We start from the raw sequence: 10,498 nt of genomic DNA, 5'->3' as shown, positions 1-10,498 counted from the left end.
GACCAGTTCATGGGGTGGCCATGAATTCTTTGTGCTGATGAAATTGTCTTAAAAATCATTCAAAAATACCACGTTTGTTAGGAGAGGGGTGCCTTTCTGTGGACTTTCCATTTTATTTGCTTTTTGAAGAGTTATTTATTTGAAAGTCAGCCTTATAGCGAATGATGGAAAGAGAGACAGACGGTGGGCGGGGGGCGGCAAAAGAAAATCCAAATGAAGAGCCGGTGACTGCTCTGGGGGTCCCTAGAATGGGACAGAGAAGCCCTCTCATCTAGCAGAGAGATTGGAGCCCAACTACCTGTGCCATCCTCCATTGCTTTCCCAGCCCACAGCGGAGAGCTGGATTAGAAGTGGAGCAGCCAGGACAAGAACTTGTACCCATATGTGATGTGGTACTGCCGGCTGAGGAATATCCTACTACACCACAGTGCTGGCGCCTGTCACTACTCCTTTTTTGAAGTGTTTACAAAATGTCTAATATTTATTTGCATGTAGTGTTTGTGTTTATGCATGTTTAAATATTTGCCTTCTTGTTGTACTGAAAAATAAATAATAAATATTAAGTAAATGATACATAATGTTTCAGATTTTCAAAAGGAAAAATATAAAGAATGACAAATGGAAATAAGCATGTAGTGGTATAAATGGTACTGCTACATTTCTTTTTTTTATAGAAAACTTTTATTTAACAAATACAAATTTCATAAGTACAGCTTTTGGATTACAGCGGTTCTTCCCCCCCATATCTGCCATCCCACCCCCAAACCATCCCTACTCCTACTCCCTCTCCCATCTCATTCTTCATTAAGATCATTTTTGATTATATACAGATCAACTCTATACTAAGATTTCAGCAGTTTGCACCCACACAGGCACACAAAGTATAGAGTACCGTTTGAATACTACTTTTACCGTTAATTCTCATAGTGCAACACATTAAGCACAAAGGTCATACATGGGGAGCAAGTGCACAGTGATCCTGTTGTTGATCTAACAATTGACACTCCTATTTACGACATCAGAGCACACCATTTAATGGGCAGGCAGGGTCACATAGCTGATTCAGGGCAACACTCATTCTACAGGATAAAGCTGATATTGGCACCGCTATGCTTTCTCCAATCAGCTTGAAGGAGCTCGGCCTCCTCACAGTCCTCCGGGAAGCCCTGGATGAGCAGGCCTCTGGCGAGCGCGGACGCCCAGCCACCTGCACCAGTCCTGCAGCATCGCCATCACCATCGCCTGCATTGCAGCCGGCCCAGGCTGATACCGGGAGCAGCGAAGGGCGCCAAGCGCAGACCAGGGTGGCACCGCGGCTGGGGGTGGGGGAGAACTGGGGCAGGAGCCGAGGGCTGGGGGAGAACGGCCAGGATCTCCGCCGCCTGTGAAGGCGAAAGGGGCGACAGCGCGGTTTAAGACCCACCCCGCTGCGACCCTCCCGCCTGTAGGCGCCTCTCCAGCCAGGCCCGACCCCGACCCCGACCCCGACCCCCGCCGCGGTCCCCGCCTCGCCCCCCTCTCGCCCTCGCGGGCCGCAACCCCGGCCCCGCACCCCCGCCCGGAGCCCTGCCCCAGGGCGGTCCCAGGGCCACGGGGTCTCCCCGGACGGACCACGCCTCCCCCACCCTCTGGGCCTCGGGCACCTTCTCCTGGGGCGAGGTCCTTCCGGGTCCGGGTCCCAGCTGGGGGCCGGGGGCTGCGCGGTGGTGGCAGAAGGCCCTGGCTCCCTTGCTGGCTTGCGCTGCCTCTGGCTCCCTGTCTGTCGGCGCAGCACGTGGGCCAGTGCGCGGGCGCCCTCTGGCCTCGGCTCTCTGCAGCGTGGACGCGGGGCGGGGCCGCGCTGGCGGCAGAGCGCGGACCCTCCGTGTCGCCCCGGAGGAGGCGGCCGGGCCATTGGCGCAAGCAGCTCATGCTGCCGGGCCGTCCTCGCGGCCGCGGCCGCTCGGGGACCGACACCGACCTTGATGTCGCTTGATGTCACCTGCTCTTCTCTCCCCACTGCCCTCCGCCCCGACAGGTGGGGCCCTGGGGCACGAGGGGTCCGAGCTTTGGTGGCCAGGAGTCCGCACGCCTTTGGCTCCCCCCTGCGCTCCCCTGGCTCGCACCCAGCCCTGTGCCCCACCACTGTGAGATGCGCCTGCCCTTGGGGCACAGGCGAGCAAGGGTCAGCAGCTGTGGGTGCCCGTCAGGCTGTGTTCGGCAGGCGGCAGGGGGCGGCTGGGCACGGGCGCGGGCGCGGGAGGGGGACGCGCTCTGGGGCTTGGCCTGCTCTGCCCTTCCCCCGCCCCACCCCGGAGGACTAATTCAGAGGCCAAGCCAGGAGAAGAGCACCTCAAGTGGGTGTGTGTCTTTGGCGTCGGTGCCACGTGCGCTAGGGTGCGCTTACGCCACGCTGCCGGTGCCACGTCGCGCCACAGTGGGACTGCGACGTCGGCGCTGCGAGTCTCCTTGGACGGGCCACAAGCCTTGGCCGCCTGCTATGCACCTGTTTCCCATGTCTGGCACTGTGCAGCTGCTGTGCCCCGAGCCCAGGAGGGTCACCAGCGCCTGGCCTTTCCCGCTTTGCCTAATGCGAAAATGGCAAATGACCCACCCGCTAGGGTCAGTATATCACTGCGGGGTCTGGTGCCAGGTGGAGCCTTAGGCCTGCGTCCTACCCTGGCCGCCTCCTCTCAGGGACAGCGCTAGGCGGGGAGTCTCTGTGGCGTCTATCTCAGTGTGCGTGCTGAGGGGCAGTGTGCCGGGAGTGGTGTGCTCAGGGTGCCCCCTGTGCCCTGTGCCTTTGCCAACTTGATGGGCTATGGGGCATTGCTCTGCTGGCCGGGAGGCAGCGAGGGTTTCCACACAGATATGTTAAGTTCCTTGCACGCAGTTCCTCAGTCTGGGACCTTATTTGTAGTTCAGTATTTAGCATTGCTAAATGTAAAGGAAGCCCTAATACAATCGAATGACTTTCTTATGCCAAGGGAATGTCAGACACCGAGACTCACAGGTCCACAGGGAGAATGCTGCGTAAACATGGGTACCCCGCCATATGCTCAGGGGGTATCAGTGGCCCCCAGTAATTCGGATAAAAGCAGGGGAAAAGATTCTGCTTCAGAGCCTGCAGGAGGCAAAACTGCAGACACTTTTTTCTTGGCAATTTTGGAGTTCACGTTAAGCTTTGATGGTCGTCGATATATGAGTCAGTCTTAAGAAAAAAATAAACTTAAACATACGCCCACCTTTTGGTTCAGCCTTCGCAGTGCTATTTATTTATAGGAGAATGAAAAACAAATACATGCAAAAAGAATCCCATAGGATGCTTCCAATAGCTTTATTCATAATTACATTCCTACTCTGAAATCACTCCAAATACCTCTCAGCCAGGTGCTTAAAACAGAAAAGTGTCCTCACAAAAATTCCAATGATATTTTCACAGAAATAGAAAAATAATTCTAAAATTATTATGGCACCACAAAAGACCACAAATAGCCAAAACACTCTCGATAGAGAAAAAACAAAACTGGAGGCATCATAGTTCCTAATTTTAAATTATATTACAAAGATGTAGTGATCAAAACAGTCTGATTCCAACCCATACACAGACATATAAAGCAATGGAAAAGAAACAAGAACCATTAAATAAACCCATGCATTTATGGTCAACTAAATTTTAACAGGGCCACCAAGAAAAGACAGTGGGGAAAGGATAGTTTATTCAGTAGACATGAGACATGTAGATATCCATATCCAAAGGAATGGAATTGGATCTTTATCAGACACCATAAATTCAAAGTGAGTTAAAAACTTAATATGTGGGGCCAGCACTGTGGTGTAGTGGGTAAAGCCACCGCCTGCAGTGCTGGCATCCGATATGGACACCAGTTGGAGTCCTGGGTGCTCCACTTCTAATCCAACTCTCTGCTGTGGCCTAGGAAACCAGTAAAAGATGGCCCAACTCCTTGGGGCCCTGCAGCCACGTGGGAAACACAGACCTGGCTCCTGGCTTCAAATCTGCTCATCTCCATCCATTGCAGCCATTTGGGGAGTGAACCAGTGGATGGAAGCCACCAGTTGGAAGTCCCCAACCGGGACTAGAACCCGGTGTGCCAGCGCTGCAAGGTGGAGGATTAGCCTAGTGAGCCGTGGCGCCGGCCGACCAATGGGATTTTATCAAGCTAAAAAGCTTTTGAAAAGCAAAAGAAACAACAAACGTGATGAAAAGGCAGCCCTGAGGTTGGGAGAAAAGATTTGCAAAACATATATCTCATAAAATGCTAAGACCCAAAGTGAAATGAATTTCACACAACTCAATAGTAAGATAAATGCGCAACAAACAAAGCCCCAGCTAGCCCAATTAAAAATGGGCAAAACACCTCAACAGATATTTCTCCAAAGAAGGCATGCAAGTGACCAATAACAATGGGCAAAGGCCCTCAACATCACTATCAGGGAAATGCAAATTGAAACCAGTCAGATATCATTTCATACCTCTTAGGATGATTATTCTCAAAAAAAAAAAAAAAAATCCACAACAGATAGCAGGTACTGGTGAGGGTGTGAAGAAAGGGAATCCTTGTGTAATGTTGGTGAGCATATAACCTGGGGTAGCCATTATTGAAAACAGGAAACTTTTTCAAAAATTTAAAAATAGAGCTACCATATGGCCCAGACATTCCTCTCTGTTGGATGTATACCTAAGGAAGTAAAATAAGAACCTGAAGAGATATCTGGGCTCCTGTGTCCACTGCAGTGTTATTCACAATAGCCAAGATACAAGAATGACTTAAGTGTCCATCAACAGATTAATAAAGAAAACATGGCAGGCATCCAAGGACTTTGGCCACCTTCTGCTGCTTTCCCAAGTGCATTTGAAGGGAGCTAGATCAGGAGGAGGCGGATTGCATCTGGTCACAGCTCAACAGGACGCAAGTAAGGATGGGATACTGGTGAAGTATAGATCCTCGCTCTCTCTGGGTAAGGATAGCATTTTTTTCCATGGACCCTCTGAGCTGGGTTGGAGAGCCAGGGGTCAGATTTCCATTTCCTTGGCAACCAAAACCAGATTATTTGTATTTCTCCAGTTGAATGCCCAGTGCCTAACAGTTATTGATAAACTTACTTAAGCTGCTTCAGAGGTTTTGGCCTTTGTCCTAGGGATGTTTTCTATATAGCGCTATTGGAGATGATCAAAGATTCTCATTCTTTCTAGGAGGGCATTGTTCCTTTCAGCTTACAGCTTCCCACCTCTGCAGCCTTATGCATGCCCTCCCCTTCTACCAGCCGATTTTGGAAATCATGTTGAGCCCTGGGGAGTCTGTCTTGGTACCATGTCGCTCCCCCTCTTCGCGGAGGAACGACACTAGACCCTGCGCTGTTCTTTTGTCTGCTCGGCCCTTCCCGGGTTTGCTGCTGGTCCTTCCCGGGTTGGCTGCCGACCCCTCCACCTCCGTGGAGGGGCGGCTCCCCCTGCCACTTTCCCTGCTTCCGCGGAGGAGCGGCACACCGCCAGCTGGCTCTCTCGGGGGGCTGCACAGGTGTTCCTTCAGATGTTCCCTTTAGATGTTCCTAGTGCATGTTGTCTCTCTCCTCCTTTACAGTCCTCTTCCACCAACCCCAACTCTGCTGCCCACACGCCGAGCACGCTGCTCTCCTCCAATCAGGAGCAGGATCAGCTCCTGCAGCTTATCAGTCAAACTGGCGAGAGGCAGCTGCGTAGAGGTTGTTTGGGCTCTCTCCCAGCGCCATATTGTGGGAGAGCAGATGCATAGAATAAGTCTTAATTCCAGTAACTTAGTCTAGTCCGAGTTGCTCCCCACAGTACCACTCTGTAGGTTCTTCTAGAATGCCCTTTTCCCCCTGAAGACAAAGTAATTGGAATACAACTCTGGGAAACCATTGTTTCCCAACAGAAATAAACTAAGTCCATTTTCTTTTCCAAAAACAAGAGGTTCCAGTTTCTAAACCAGACACGGTCAATCTCCGGGTTGTGTCCACGAGAAGAACTGTGGCTACAGGAAAGAGAAGTTCTGCGACATTCCTGTCTAGGTGAGTGAGCGAAAGCTTGGTAAGTCAGCATCCTTTCATTCACTGAAGGAGTGCATGGCCTGTTGCACGTTCTGCTAGCGAGAGCAATTTTGTTTGTTTTTATCAGTCATGAGAGACACCTGTAGCTGATCCATTCATAGAAAGAGTGGAAACTGATCATTTGCAGGGCCTGAATTGAACTGGTTTGCAATTCCAGCTCTGAGGAGAAAAATGAACATTTTAAGGATTCTGAACGTTGACTGAGCCTTTCATTTGTCTGTCATACCTGCCCACATTTCAGCGTTCTTCACTACATATGAGACATTTCAAATTGCATTCTAGGTCAGAGGCTATCTACATTTCGACTCAAAATGTAGTATGCTTAGTGATGGCAGCTGAACCACAAATGAAGCACTGGGAAGAGAGTGACAAAGGAAAACATTTATTTTGTTTTTAAAAGATATTCATCCATGCAGTTAATATATATTTTTACCCAATCACATTTGTTTTACAAAAATAACATTTGCAGGGCCGGCACTGTGTCATAGTTGGTAAAGTCGCTGCCTGCAGTGCCGGTATCCCATATGGATGCCGGTTCGAGTCCTGGCTGCACCCCTTCTGATCTAGCTCTCTGCTATGGCCTAGAAAGGCAGTGGAAGATGGCCCAACTTCTTGGGCCCCTGCACCCACGTGGGTGACCTATATGGGAGACCTGGGAGAAGCTCCTGGCTTCAGATCGGCACAGCTCTGACCATTGCTGCCTACTGGGGACTGAACAAGCAGATGGAAGACTTCTCTCTCTCTCTCTCTCTCTCTCTCTCTCTCTCTCTCTGTGTGTGTGTGTGTGTGTAACTCTGACTTTCAAATAAATAAACCTTTAAAAAATAACATTTGCTCCTTCTAGTTAAAAGTGTTAAAAATGCACACATGAGGAAAACACAGAAGTCCTGGGACTGTACCACCCAGAGACAGCGTCAACCTTTGCATAAGCGTTCTCCCAAGCATGCCTCTGCATAGTTACATGTACAGATGTGGACACTTTGATGCATATGCTGTAATCCTTCACCTGCCATTTTTCTGTGATTTATGTGTTGTGGGCAGCTTTCCATGTCAGTTAACATACACATGTACACAGATATTCATCCTCTTTAGTGGCTGCTGGACTATTCCACTGTATCAATTTATGATAATCTGCTGATAGCTATTTAGGATGTTTCTAGGTCTTCATTATTGTGAGCCATACCTAAAATATGAAAAATCACAGCTTTCAAACTAGTGAGACTGTCTTCAGGATCAATACTTAGGAGTGTTATTGACAGGGCAAATGGTGAAAGGCAAGAAATCTAAAATATATAGTTCTTTTTTTGTTCACAACTCTTGCATCATTTGTACTAGATGTCAAATAAATCTGAGTTGGTCTTAAAAATGAACTGATGGCACTTTGCTAAAAATTCCCCAGGCTTATGAGGAAAATGTATGATATGGAGGTGGGTATTATCTTTAATCTGCTTGTCTTCATCTGAGTCTTTTATTTATTGTTCCTGCTTCTTTAGGGCTTCCCTGGAAGCTGGAAGTTTTCCTCTGTTTCAGTCCTGAGCCCCAGAGCATTCACTCTGTATTTTGGGTTATCCCACATCAATATGCTGGGTATTGGGAATAAATAATAAGACAGCACGCACCTGTATTGCATTTGATATGCCAGGCATGCAAAGTTATATGTGTTTTACAAATATAACTGAGTTTATCTTTGAAAATGCCCAAGGGAGTAGATATTATCATCTTCTTCATAAATAAACTGAAGCCCTGAGAGACTAAGAAGTTTGTCCAAGTTCATCATGCAAGTAAGTGCATGGGCCAGTAACTCATGCAGCTTGGCTCCAGAAGCTCCCAGACCAATCTCAGTCAGTGTGCCTCCCTTGCCAGTCCCTACAAGCCACTTGCACAGATTCTTTGTGCTTTAGCCCATTCACTTTTGCAAATGGATGTCAAGGGCATCCTCTCTTTCCCCACCATCCCAGTCAAAGAATTTAGATGTGGGTGGTTCCCTGTGTTCATTTGGTAGAACATGTTGCTCCTCTTGTGTGTGATTCCCTCCTCAAGGGCTGACATGTGGTTCTTTTCTCTACATTTCTTGCTTCTCCTTAAGTTTCAAGGTTTAGATCATTCTGCTCATCCTGGAAACAAAGAGCACACCAGTTTCCCTTTTGGAGACAGTGGGTGGTTTTGCACTGGAGCTGCAGTCTTCTGAGCAGTCCTAAACATTGGGCTGGATAAAATTGAGATTTCCCCCTCCTGATTTGGGAGGAATGTTTCTTGTTGGTGGGGTTTTACTTAATCAGAAAAAAGTATCATGTGCTCATGGCAGAGAACTATAAAGAAAGGAGTAACGCCACTTGTTAGAGAAAGCAACTATTGTTTTTCTGTATTTCATTCTAGCCTAGTTACGGAGCTATAAAATTCATATTATGCCATGTATTTGTATATAATTTTGTATAACTCTTCACATGTCATTTCAAAATCGTGATCCATAATGACTGTGGAGCATTTAATCATCTAAATGGATAATTTAATCATGTCTTTATTGTTGGAATTTTAATTTTCTCTTCTTCACAGTGGTTGCTCATACTGTTATACATTCTTTCTTAAAATTATTTATTTATTTATTTATTTATTTGACAGGCAGAGTGGACAGTGAGAGAGACAGAGAGAAAGGTCTTCCTTTGCCGTTGGTTCACCCTTCAATGGCCGCCGCAGCCGGCGCGCTGCGGCCGGCGCACCGCGCTGATCCGATGGCAGGAGCCAGGAGCCAGGTGCTTTTCCTGGTCTCCCATGGGGTGCAGGGCCCAAGCACCTGGGCCATCCTCCACTGCACTCCCTGGCCACAGCAGAGGGCTGGCCTGGAAGAGGGGCAACCGGGACAGAATCCGGCGCCCCGACCGGGACTAGAACCCGGTGTGCCGGCGCCGCTAGGCGGAGGATTAGCCTAGTGAGCCGCGGCGCCGGCCTTATTTATTTATTTTGAAAGTCAGAGTTACACTGAGAAGGGGAGGCAGAGAGAGAGAGAGAGAGAGGTCTTCCATCTGCTGGTTCATTCCCCAGTTAGCCCCAAGGGTCAGAGTTGCGCCAATCTGAAGCAAGGAGCCAGGAGCCAGGAGCTTCTTCCAGGTCTCCCACATGGGTTCAAGGGCCCAAGGACCTGGGCCATCTTCTACTGCTTTCCCAGGACTTAGCAGAGAGCTGGATCGGAAGTGAAGCAACCGGGAGTTGAACTGGCGCCCATATGGGATGCTGGCACTGTAAGCGGTGGTGGATTTACCCACTACACCACAACACTGGACCTATTATACATTCCTGTACTTAAATCTCTATGAAGAACTCTGTTTCATCCCTCTGGAATAAGGGCTAGAATATTTTTTCAAGTTCTTCTAGTTTACAATCTTACAGTAATGTATTAGAATATGTCTCTGTATACCCTCCCAGCATGTACAATTGTTTTATTTTAAATCATGTCTCCCAATTTGAAAAGGAAAAAATTGTTTTCAACTTTTATTTCTAAAAAGTTGAAGAAAACATCCTTAAAATATTTATTGGTCTTTATTTTTTTCCCTTTTTTATGTTAAGGTCCCCCTTTAGAGACAGGGACCATGGAGGACCATAGTCCTTTAATCTGAGCATCTCAACTCTCCTGCTACTTTGCTCTCTGAAGCATGGCCTTTGATTTGCAGTGTGGAGCTGTCTTAGTCAGCTCGGGTTACTAGGACAAATGACTATAGGCATGGTGGCTTAAGCAACAAAGATTTATTTCTCGCTGTTCTGGAGGCTGGGAAGTCCAAGATCAAGACGCTAGCAGATCCCATCTGCTTGGTTGTTCTCACAAGGCAGAGCAGCAGAGAGAGCTCTCCCCTGTCTCTGCTTTGAGGACACTAACTCCATTCCCGAGGCCCACCCCCATGATGTAATTACCTGCCAATGGCCCCACCTCCTAATACTAACCCAATAGGGGATGAGATTTAAACACAGGGATTTGAGGTGGGGCCATAAACACTCCATAGCAGGAGTCCATACTTCATTTCTCCTCAGCCTCTTGCCCCACAATTACTCTGTCTTTTACTTCATAAAACTGCCTCTCTTCCCCCTGAAGTCAGGCCTGCTTTGCTTCCCATTGGAATCAGGACTTCACGTTTCATCCAGTTTCTTCTTCTTACTAATGTGAGGTGCGTTTCCTTGAGTTGGCAAATTCTTCAACTGTGTACTCAGGAGGTCCCAATCAGTCGGCCCTGCCCCTTGTTCTCTGGGATCCTTCTGCCATGCCAAACATTGCAGGCTTTCTTGAGAATCCTTGATCTCCCTGATGTGTGTCAATCCCATTCTACCTTCCTGCTTCCTAGCCTCCCCCAAATGCTCCTCGGTTCTCTGTCCTCCCCCAGTTGAGCCTGCTATATACTTGCCACTCATTCAATTTTTTAAAAGATTTATTTATTTATTTGAA

The 10,498-nt window shown here is 48.3% G+C and overlaps 1 long non-coding RNA gene across 1 annotated transcript; it reads right to left on the bottom strand.

Annotated features, from left to right (window-relative positions):
• Window positions 1-658: 658 nt before the first annotated feature.
• Window positions 659-1,788, bottom strand: LOC138847676 (uncharacterized). Its single transcript, XR_011385615.2, has 2 exons — window positions 1,644-1,788; window positions 659-1,382 (listed from the first exon to the last, which is right to left on the bottom strand). It is a non-coding gene; the product is annotated as an uncharacterized LOC138847676 (long non-coding RNA).
• Window positions 1,789-10,498: the final 8,710 nt, after the last annotated feature.

The sequence above is a fragment of the Oryctolagus cuniculus genome, chromosome X (genome assembly GCF_051225735.1).
Source record: "Oryctolagus cuniculus isolate XC-2025 breed Fujian yellow rabbit chromosome X, ASM5122573v1, whole genome shotgun sequence".
Lineage (NCBI taxonomy): Eukaryota > Metazoa > Chordata > Mammalia > Lagomorpha > Leporidae > Oryctolagus > Oryctolagus cuniculus.
The sequence above is the reverse complement of the archived record's forward strand: the minus strand, read 5'-3'. Positions and strand labels throughout refer to the sequence as shown.